Genomic DNA, 12310 nt, shown 5'->3' on the forward strand with positions numbered 1-12310 from the left:
ATTTATTTACCTATTTATTTTTTATTTATTTTTTTATTTTTTTTTTTTTTTTTTCTCTTCCTCGGTGGGGGGGAGCGGTTGCGGGCGGGTCGGTGTCTGGTGTCCGCTGTCGCATTGTGGGGGCCCCTTTTTTTTTTTTTCTCTTTTTTTCTTTGGGGGGTTTGGCATGTCTGTTTTCTCGGGGGGCAGGCGGGCCTGCTGGGTGGGGGTCCTGCTGGCGGCGCGCCGCTGGTGTGTGGGGGTCCGGGCGGCTCCGGCGGGGGTAGTGTTGGGGGGCCGGTCTGGGCGGGCTGGCTGCGCTGGCTGGGTATTCGGGTGGGTTTTCCCTCCTGGAGGCATGGCGGGGCTGCTCTGTTCCCACTGATCGCGGCGGGTGGGGCTGCGGGGCGGGTGTGGGCCTGGGGTGGCTATGACCGGCGCGTGGTGGGGGGCCGGGGCGGCGGAGCTGCTCTGGCCGCGTGTCGGGGCCTGGTGCGGGCTGCGGGGGGGGGTGGCGGACGTGGCTGGGCTGCTTTGGCATCGTCCGGTGGGGGGGGCGGCGCGGTTCGCTCCGCTCTGGCTTTGTGCTGCCCCTCGGGCTGCTGGGGGGGGTGGTTGCGCCGGCTGCGGTCTGCTCCTCTTGCGGTTTTGCGCCGGGCGGCTTTTCTGCTCTCGGGCTGATTCTGTGCGCGGTGTGTTTCGTTGTGCGCTGTTGGCATCGGTCTTGGTGGGGTGGGGCTGCGCTTTTGGCCGGGGGGGCGTTTTGGGGGGGGTCCCGCGGCGCTCGTGGCCGGTTCGCGGCGGATGCGCATGGGCCCCGGCCGGGGGCGGGGCCGTCTTAGTGTTTTCCTGGGTGGTGCGGTCGCGGTGGGTGTTGCGGCCGGTCGCTGGGGCTTGGTGCGGGGGGGCGGGGCGTGTTTCGGTGCTCTGTGGGGCTGGGGCGTTTCGGTCGGCGCCGTGGGGGGGCTGGTGTTCGGCGCCCGGCCCTACTTCGGGGTGGCCGGCTGCCGGCGGGGCCCGCGGACTCGTCCCCGCGGCTCCCCGGGGCGCCGGCATGGCGGTGGCTGGGGGGCTTCCTCGTGGCTGTCTCTCCTCCTGCCTTGGTGGGGTCTGATTTCCGGGGCTGGCCCCGCCTTGGTGCCTTCGCTTCTGGGGTCCCCTTGGGCGCCTGGGGCTTTGGGTCTCCCGGCGCTGGACTCAGTGCTCTGGGGGGTGTGCCTCTCCGGCTCTCCACAACCACTATTGAGCATTTTTTTCTATGGTTAAAACTTTACATGCACAAGTTCACCCTCACAAACAACTACAGGTGCTTGGCTTCAGGTACTTAGAGATTCACTTCCAAACAGAAACCCCACATTCATATCTTCAGGTAACACAGAGTACATGTCAGACTTAATAATATTACTTTAGTGATAGTTTCAAGGTGTTTGCTTTATTGTATATCTCGTACCATGTCTTTTGGTTGTGCTTTCTTTTTTTTTTTTTTTCATCTCATTACAGGTGTTGAAGCAGACTGAAAATGTTTTGTCATTGTCTCCTTCCTATCTCCTCTTTCTTTCATCTTTTGTCCTGTTTTTTTCTTTTTCTTTTTCCTTCTTCTTCTTCTGTTTTTCTGCTCTACTTACATTGCAGTGTCCATATGAACTGTAAAACTCCCTGCATAATTATAATAAAGCAATTTATATACATGAAACAAGTGGAGCGGTATGGCAATTGCGATACCGCTACACTTGTGAAAGTAAAATCTGTTGGGCTCCTTTTGGCATCAAGACAATTATTCTTATTGCCACCTTGCCAGACAGGACACTGTAAAAAAAAAAAAAAAAAAAAAAAAAAAAAAAAAAAAAAAAAAAAAAAAAAAAAAAAGAATAATCTCTTTGGGGATGACACTGCATTTTTGGGCAAGTGGCTGCAGTATGTTTCAATGCCCTGAGTGGCATCTACAGGACACTACGGAAGAACTACTTTGATCAATCCCAAACAGTATCATTAAAGTTTAATGGGATTGATGTGTGGTCTGGAGCCAGTGAGCCATGAATCCAAAATATTTAGTTAAAGTCAGATGCACCTAAAAATGAACAAATTCGGCTAAGAACGTGTTCAATGGACAGGGGAAGTGAATAAAGAGAGCTTTCTTCAAATGGAAACATTAAATTCAGGATTTGTTAGCATGTCGTTGTTTAACAGAGCAGAGGAGCCAATTACACATATAAACAATTAATTTTTCAAATGCATTAATAAAGAATTTGCAATGTTATTTGCTTGATAGAGCATAAAGTATTAATATGTTAGAAAACCTGCCTATTTCTAATTATTATTAAAGAAAGGTCAAGTGACATAACTCTGAATTGGGGCAATGCAACAGAACCGCATGACCAGTTTTATACAAACTGATTACATTATAAGGTTTTGTAAACATAGGAGTTATTTCCGGTGAAAGTAATTACAGTACAAAATTAAAAGATTGTACTTAGACCATCTTGGAATTTACCTTGAAACAGTACAAAAGAAAAGACATCTCTAAACCATGGGAGCATGTAGAAGCTTTAAAACTGTAGGAAAAACTCAAGATTTCCTCCAGGAAAAACCTTCAGCTGGGAAGAGGTCAGCTAGATGACCAGCATTTCAGTTTGAGAGAAACACAGCAGCCTCCAAGCTGTGCTTGGCTCTTTGGTAAGTTTGAAACCTATTCCTTTCGAGCTGAGAGTTTCAGGAAATGGCTGTTACCTTATCAGCGGGGACTTTGCAAGTATTTGTTACCAAACCCCCACAGGTTACCTTCATTCGCCAGTTAATGCTGTCACACAATCTCTTGGGGAAAAGGCATTGGATGGAGGGCAGTGAGGCTTGAGCTGAGCTAATGAGACCGAGAATCTACCTGTCAGGTCATTCAAGTTAATAGAAGAACGTATGTATCTGCCCAGAGATCATTAAGATCCCATTGATAAGGACAGAATCAATAAACAATATAATGGACGCCGACATATATCTGAATACAGAGCCAGATCGAGATGTATGAGCTAAACTGTTTTTAAGAGCCTCAAAACCAGAAGTGGCCAACCATGCGGGGAGTATAACCAGCCCTTTAGTCTACTACAGTTAGATTGACTGGGATCATTAGCTCCAAGCTACCTCACTAGAAGCCCTAAGGTAGCATCCATTTAATAAGTTTTCAAACCTGTTCTAGCTGGCATGCCCCTGAACCGCCTGGTACCAGCTGAATTAACCCATTCTTTCAAGTGTCACCTTGCGTCCATTAATAATTTTTCAATGTGAAACTGGGTAAAACTTCAATGTTTTGATTGCATTTAAAATCACTGCATCAGTTATTTACATTTAGCTGCTTTTAAGTGACACTTTGAATGCATGAAGGCTTCAAAATTGAGCGATCCTCAGAGACTCTTGAATGTACTCTCAAAAGCTCTTTTTCCCTTTTTGTTTGCATGTATTTACTTGTGCAAATTTTCAAGAGTGTTTAGTGTTGCAGGGTTATTAGCTACAATAATACTGTGTGATTTCTAGTTAATAAAGGTACCATATTGTATTTTAAACCATGGTCTTCTGTGGTTGTTTTATGCAGTGAACAATTTATCACTCAGGTCAGATCCATCGTCCTTTGAGTAATAACTGAATGAATAGAGACAAATTCTATGTTAGGTTTATTGTTATTGTCAGGGTTAGGGCACAGAATGAGGTAGAAGATAACTGAAAATCAATGGAAGTCAATGGGAGTCAACAGATGGTCATTACTACATACAGCAATATGATAATATGTGTGTGTAGTTTTACTTGAATTTCTAGTTTACTGTTTTAACTTTGTTGGACCATAGGTAAACAATTAAATATGGATGTTGAAAAACAATATCCATTGGTGGTGCGTGATGGTTGAAAAGGCCCTAAATTTAATTCTGTTTAAACACAGTTAAGGTCCCTGGCCCTTTATCTGAATATGGAGGCCAAACAGTTAAGGATAATTATGGATTGGTAATCACAAAGCACTCGGTTTCTCTCAGAGTTTGAATTAGACAAAAAGGGGGAGAAGAAATGAACAAGTATGTATAGGATGTGGGGGATATTTAAATTGTAGTTACTTAAGGCAGTAATTACATTAAAAAAAAATCTCTTTGGGAAAAATGTGCCAAGCAGAAAAAAAGTAATTAATTTCAGCATCACATTCTTTTATCTCTGAATAACTTGGCCTTTTGCCATCTTGTGAAAAACAGTATTATCTTAGCACGCTGACTAATTTCCTGGTTAGCTGAGCACTAATGATTGAATGCCTGACTGTGCTGCTCCAAGCAGTATGTGCAGGACTGTAAAGCTTGAGCCCTCCACATGATTATCACACACCTCCTTCCTGCAGCCCTGCCAGCTTTACTAACACAGCCGTCGCACACCGACAGCGCTAAACAGCGCTCAGGGGGATGATCTGCACTCACTTTACAACCGACCGGGACCCACCGCTTGATGCTTGAGTTACTGCACTTTGGGAAAAAAATCATTGCGTAAAGGATTGAGACTCATCTCTCAAATAAAAATGATTAATTCTGTGACAAACAAGGACACAAACCAACACAATTTATCCCCATTAAAAGGCCTGTGCTGAGCAGCTCTTTACAGCCTGATTTGTTTCAATTTGTTTCAAACACAAAATAAATGAGATTATGTATTGATCCACTGCCTGCAGTGAAATTTATAATTTATGTATTTGATAAAGACAAATCACACTCAAAGAACATAACGGAGAAACCACAAATATTAGCCTTGTGTTAATTTTTAATAACATAGTAACAGTTTTAGCTGGAAGTTCATAATCATTTACTTACTAAAAAGACAGATATCTATTACAATCCTTAGACACAGTTGAACAAAATTGTTGGTACATCTTGTTTTAAGACAGAAAAACTCACACTGGTCATAGAAATAACTTTGATCTGACAAAAGTAACAATAAAGATAAATTCCATAGAAATGAACAAATGTAAGTCAGGCATTCTTCAACAGAATGGTTTTTAAAGTCATAGAAAAGTTATATATAAATGTCAAATCATTATGGGCTTAAACATGTATATAAATTTATTCTTTATCAGACAATATTGTCCCACAATTTAGAAAATTTTAATAAAAAAAAAATCTGTGGGTTTTTTCGTTATCTTATGCAGGCCAGTTACTTATATGTCAGCTTGACATCTAAATTCCGCAAATTATATCAATGGTCATCTGTCAGTCAAATTTTTTCGGTCATAGCATCTTGATTTATATGTCGCAGCTAATATACAGATGAAATAAGAAATAAGAATAATTTCCTTTCCCATTGAGTTCCGTCCCAGTGTTGATGGGGATTGAGGTCTATGTCTTCTGCAGGGCTAACAGAACTGGCAGCGTTGCAAGGTGAGGGCTTAAACACTTATGGCAGTAAGCGTTCTACACCAAACCAAGCTTCTGCTGCCCTGGCGTCTTCTTCCACAACATCTTCGTCCCCGCTTTCCTCCTCTAAATAAAAAATGTACGATGGATAAGACTCATCCACAACCTCCGACACTAAACTCTCCTCCTCTTGCATGTTTCCTCTGTTCATAGCGTTCCTTCACACTGTCGTTTCTAAGTCACCAATTTAGTGCTACTTGGTCCCAATGGAATTTCCCATTGGGAACCTGCTAGCTCAAGTTGCTAACTGGTTAGCAAGATGCTTACGAGACACCGGCCACAAGCAAACTTGCTTGCAAACATTCTGCCACAGCAATCCTCTTGATAAATGACCAATCTCAATCTCATTTCAGAAATGTAAGACCCTTGGGAGAGCAACCAACCTCCATAAAGGTTTGCAGGAGGAAAATTTATGAGAAATCAAAGAGAAAGATAATATAAATGGTAATAAAAAAGAAAAACTTTTTAAAGATCAAACCATAAAAAAGGAGACTGGAATTTGCCAAACTACATGTTGACAGGCAACAAGGCTTCTGAGAAATTGTTTTAAGGACAGATTAGACTAAATGAAACCTTTTGCCAGGGAACATCAGCTCTATTTTCACAGATGGGAAAATGGCACATCAAGTAAAGAACACTGTCCCTACTGTTAAACATGGAGGAGGCTTTTTATGTTCTGTGGTTGCTTTGCTCTATCTGGCACAGGTTGTCTTAAATTTTAGCAGGTCAAATGAAATCTCTGGACTTTGAAGGGATTCTAGAGAGAAGTCTGATGCCCAGTGTCAGAAAGCTTGGTCTCAGTTGCAGGTCACTAGTCTTAAAACAAGATATTGGCCAAAAATTTACAGCCAAAAACACCCAAGAATGGCTTAGAGGAAAACACTGGCCGTCTATTAGCCCTGACCTAAATTCCAATGCAGTCTCATTCCCAATATGTCAAATGCTGATGCTTGGACATTCAAATTGTTTTAATAAACAATTAATAGTGGTTATTTAATTAGCACCAATATGCAACATGTCTTATCAAGGCACTTTACAGGGAGAAGTCAACCAGATGATACGGTCAGATTGTTTCAAAGTCATCTACTGGACTAAACACTGTTGTGTTTTTATTGAAATGAATACAAATTAAACACATTCAAATGCTTCTTTGTAAGTGCATCCTTAATAAGCCCCGATTTGAATCTGATCTTTAGTCCATTCACCCCCTCTCTGTTTATTTCAGTCTCTCTCTCTCTTTATTATATTGTTTGCACATAGACTGTAGAGACTAAGAATAGCATTGCTATCACTAGCATCAGTATTAATAAGCACATTTACTCATGCATCCATCAACTTAGAAGCTTCATCTAAATGCCTCAGCAGCTTTAGCTCCCGGTTCAGTGAACACCAACATTCATAATGTATTCATTGCGGTACTCCAGTGTTATGCCACTTGGATTAAATGTTTTTTTGTTGCTTTTTTTGACACTGGATCTTGGATTTTTTTTCCCTTGTTTTCACACCTTTGCTGGGAGGTTCTAGCTTCCATAGTTGCAGAAGTTTCTTTGTTTACCTGCTGCAACTCATGTCGCTGTTTTTATTGTTATTATACAAAGAAAGGATAATTTTACTAATAAACTGAGGAAAAACTGAGTGTAAAACACAAAAACAAGAAATAAAACAATAGCAGGATGTGACAAATTTTCTGAAAAACTTTGTAAGCTACCGATGTATAAAAAGAAATAAAAAATTAAATGAAGTCAAGTAACAGATTCTATGCACCTCTAAGTGCCAATAGAAAGCAGTATGGATGCATTCTCTACAATTATTTCTAAAAGGATTAACTACCCACAAAAAACAGTGATGCTGTAGGACTGAAAACAGCAAACTGAAATTGCTGACAGGAAAATATACTCCAGTTACCAAGATTTTTGAGGTCAAATGTGTAAAAAGCTGTTCAGCAAATCAAGAGCACCCGTCGAATCAATAATGTCAAAGAGACAGAACGTCAGGGATTTAATCATTTTAAAGGGAGAGATTGAATCTTAGACTCACCATGTCTGCAATTCAAAATACAGCCAGCCTGCTGAAAGGACCTGACTGATGAGGACCTGGAATTTTAACGCATCCACCCTCTTTTAGGCCCTTAGCAGGCATCTTTCAGGTCTCAAACATGTACAAACCATAAATCTATCTTTATTGCCATAAAATACAAGCTATGACTCACATCCCCCCTAAAATGCGATATTTGTGCTTTGTATTTTCACAAGAATGCTCACTGCCACAGGTTTCAGCTAAAATCAGCCCAGTGTAAATGTTTCACTGGTTTCTAACTCGGCACACATTAACATTCACAGAGTGTGTGATCAAGGCCACTGCAGTGTACAACTCAAACCTCCGCTTTTTAACAGCATGGATTGTCCTAAGATTACGATGTCATGGCAACAGATGTGAGCAGGCGAGAGGGGCAACAATCCTGTGAAATCTCCCGTCTCTCTGTCCACAAACAGAACACCCTAGTTTTTCTGTATATCTTAACCATTTCTGACATCATTCTTTCTTCTTTCTTTAAACAAAAAGATGATCTAAGTTAATATCTGTTTTTCTAATAGAACATACTCATACTTAAATTGTAATGTAAAAATAACATTTCATTTTTTTCTGCATTCACCCTTAAGCTCAAATAAAATAGATCTGATGTTAAAAAAAAGAAGAGAAAATACAGTGAATAGGATGCTTAAAAATCCCTACCACACGTTTTACATGCATCTATCTGCAGAACCCATAAGCTACAAATTCATCATTTGGTTACCGTATGCCCATGAGCGTAGACCATGTGCCAGCCATGATTTATGACTACATGGTCTCTGAGAGCTTAAAGTTGTCTGACTAGCGATTTAAAAATAAAGCAGGAACTTTATTTTGCCTTTTTTTTGGTGAAACATAATGTTTTCATTTTGCTGTATAAGAAATCACATTATCAGATTAATCTCATAATATCAGACATTGTATCAGACTAAACCAGAATACCAGATGAAATGCAGAGAAAACTTAAAATGTCTTCCAGTTCAGGACTTTCCTAACATTGTTGTTAATATTATTTTTATAAATACGTAACTTACATGATGCTCTGAACCAGATTATATCATATTTCTTATTTATTTGTTTATTTATTTATTCATTTATGTATTTATGTAGCATATAGTTTACAAGTGAAATGTGATCTGTAATTTTATAGTGCCTTTTATGGATCATGAAGTTGTAACTTTGAATTTGCATATGCAATTTTAAATGTTTAATTTGTTTTCCTGGATCAATAGCCTGACCAGGGACTGCATCCCTGCATGACTGCATTCTGCTGGAAGCTCTGCAATGCTGCATCAGTGGCCTATTAGCAACAATGTCTTAGAAGTCCCTGAAATGAAATAAGCTAAATCATACCTGTGGTTCATTGACAGTTTACCAAAATAAATATTGAAATACAAAGCGTAATCCTCCTGACACCTTAGGTTTTTACATCAGTATTCCTCCAAAGCATTAAATTCTCCTGAAGTGATCAATTAAAGCAAGTCCACAAGTTTCAGAGTGGGCAATAGCGTCATGCAGATTGTTTGGGGGTATTGCTCCAGTTTTATGTAGGCAGTGGTGGCCTAGTGGGTACGGCATAGAGGAATCCTAGAATCCTGATGTTCTGAGTTCGAGCCCCACTCCCACAGACTGCCACTCTGGCTCCTTAACCCACACTGCTTTCCGGGGGCCGTACAATGGCAGCCCACTGCTCCTCAAGGGGATGGGTAAAAATGCAGAGAGTTAATTTCGTAGCTCTGTACTTGTAACAGTGGAACGACAATATAAGCTGGAAAAAAAGAAGAAAAAGTTTTGCGACGATAGAGATGAAAACAAGAGCATAACGGAGGAATTCTTGGTTCTCAATTTGTAAGTATCACAATGGAGCAACACAACTTTCTGCCATTAGCCTACTTGGGTCTGTAGTTCTACTAAGATGTTCAAGTCTCTGTACTACCCAAAGACAACTATGTTGTGTTTATATCAACCTCCTACTTGGATTCTACTCATCTTCTAAAATGTATCCAAAATAAAAAAAACCTCTGTCCCTGCTTTCAATATCCTGGGACAAGGATATTATATACCCTTAACCCCAAGAAGACCTTTCAATGACGTAATGAATGTAACAACTGTGTTTGAGGTATAGCCTTAAAATGCTTCCACAAGAATGACACTATTTGGAGTTTTCTAAACTCACAAGGACACAAGTACAGACTCATGTGCTAAATAGGTTCTTGAGACGAACACAGGAAAGTGTGGACACTGGGAGAGCGGGAGCATGCAGCATAAATATGGGTCGATTGGAACAGAAGCGTACTTGTGACGTCACTACACTCTCGGCTATTCTAGAGCTGTATTTCACCTCCTGTTATTAATAGTCTCTAGATAATAATAAAACTTCTTTCATTTAGGGGGGGAGTAATAATTAACACATTCAGATAAACACAAATAAAATTAATAATACAAAAAACTCGCCATCAGAGCCAGAGTTCCTTCACAGACGGCTATGCAGAGAGTGGGCTATGTGTGGGCTTGTGACGCGGTCCTCATAACATTGGAATTTTTTTTTTTTACTTGACTAAATCAGTAAATGGATATATATATATATATATATATATATATATATATATATATATATATATATATATATATATATATATATATATATATATATATATATATATATATATATATATATATATATATAAAAATAGTTCCTGATGGAATGATCCTCTTAATAAGAAAGAAACCTCAGTTTGAATAAGATGGCTGCTTGTCAATTAATTTTAGATTAATCAATGAATTCCCATCCCTAATACCAACTTCTTCATTTTAATAAGGTTTTGACTTATTGTCTAAAAAGTATTTTCATTTTCTGGCATTTATCAAAAATAAATATTTGATGGACTTCACCTTCGCCTAAAACAACACAGGTGTAGCGATCATTAGCCTCAGGCAGATACACGAAGGTTTCGTTTTTCTACATAGCGAATAAAAAGAAGCCGTTTCATCTTCATGTGAATGGGTTCTCCAGTTTTCCATAATTCCGATATACCACTGGTGCATCTTCATGTTAAGCTTCCAGTTTTCTCTCACTTGTTCTCAACACAAAACTTCACAAAAACAACGCCATATGAGCAGCCAGAGCCATGAGTAAGGAAAGAAATCTCATAAAAACGGGTCACATGGAAGTCCTGAGGTTAGATTTTGGAAGATGTTGTTCTGGGACTTAATTAGTAAAAGGTCCTAAATTTGAAGGGGTTGAGTGCCCATGAGCTCTCGTCTTAAATCTAGGGCAGCAAGACACACATACACACACACACACAAAGAAGTACATTGAGCGTAGTACTAACAGCAATGAATAAATAAACTAACACAGATGGAATATAGGGGAAAAAATAACAACAAAAACACTGATCTTGATTTAAAGGTCTATAAGCTCTGTAGAAGGTTTAACTGATGATGACTATCCTCTGCCTTTTTTGTTGAAAGGTTGACATTTTTTATAACAGCGTTTAGCTTTGGACATTCATTTTACAGTGAATAAAAACTCAGTGGTTTTCTAAACCAATTGTGCTTGAATTAAAGCCACGTCCACACGAAGTCAAACCCTGTCCTAAACGCACAAATTTTTCACCAAACCAGCCTCTCATCCACACGAAGCCGGCGTTTCGGGGGTCTGTAAACGATCTTTTTTTATTCAGCCTTCAGAGTGGGAAGATTTTGAAACGCCGTTTTCGCGTTTCCATCTTTAAGCCCTAACCTCATTTTTTTTTTACACGCATGCGTCATAGCGTCGCCTCTAAACACGCATGCGCGACACAGTATCACAACAACAATGGCACCGTACTGTGTTGAATGGTTGCTGCTCATGCTACTCACCCTGCTGTCGGGCTTACAACAGAATCTTCTTCTTCTGGAATATCTCCAGGAAGAACAGAGCAATATCGACCACATAGTTCAGCACCTGAATTTGACTGAACCACGAAGATGGACCCGCAGGGCAACCATGTATAAATATTACTGCGCATGCCCGACATTTCATTGCCTGTTTTCGCCTATTTTTGCTTTGGCACCACAGCGCCACTTACAGGCCTGGCATACATTTTGCAGCGTTTTCATGCATTCGTGTGGACGATCACATTTATTATACGTCTCCGTTTTTACGACAAACGTTCTGGAAAATATTGGCGTTTCGTGTTCGTTTTGACTTCGTGTGGACGGGGCCTAAGTAAAATATGTACCCTACATTATTAAAGAATGACCAAGTATCTGGGGTGTATCGGTAAATTAATCAAATATGTGAAACAAGCCATTTGTCTTAATTGTTATAAACACTTTCATTTTGCCCCAGTAGATGATCCAAAAAGAAATAAATAAAGGCTCCAAAAATACTCAAGGCTCAACATATTTCCTTTTATGGCAGAATTTGCACACAAGTGAATAAACAACTATACAACAGTGGGGAAAAAAATATCCAAACCAATATGTAAAAATATTACTTTTTAGGTTTTTTACAGGTAAAAGGTTAAGATTAAACACTATCCTACCATCAATTGAACATCTTTTTAGTGTTTTCATTTAAATTAAACAGCCAGAGAGAGGAACTAAGCATGTTTGTGTTAGCATTAAACAACTTCAGTTTAAAAAATGGCAAAGTAGGTTTTATAAAGTATAATTAGCTTTGGACTGTTACAGTACATTCATATGAGTCTAACCTATTATTCTGATCCAGCCACACTCATTAATGTACTAAAAACTTCTCTAGCTGTTAGCTAGAGAGTTAATATTTTTAATTGAAGGGGAGATGCCTGTATACATGAATTTACTGAACTTAATTTTTTCATTTTTTGTTG

The 12310-nt window shown here is 39.9% G+C and overlaps 1 protein-coding gene across 2 annotated transcripts in view; it reads right to left on the bottom strand.

The window, feature by feature from the left end:
* LOC119777761 (pro-neuregulin-3, membrane-bound isoform) overlaps window positions 1-12310 on the bottom strand; it is a 625184-nt gene that overhangs the window by 254251 nt on the left and 358623 nt on the right. The window lies entirely within an intron of this gene.

This window comes from Cyprinodon tularosa, unplaced genomic scaffold (genome assembly GCF_016077235.1).
Source record: "Cyprinodon tularosa strain WSP-4 unplaced genomic scaffold, ASM1607723v1 ctg127, whole genome shotgun sequence".
Classification (NCBI taxonomy): domain Eukaryota; kingdom Metazoa; phylum Chordata; class Actinopteri; order Cyprinodontiformes; family Cyprinodontidae; genus Cyprinodon; species Cyprinodon tularosa.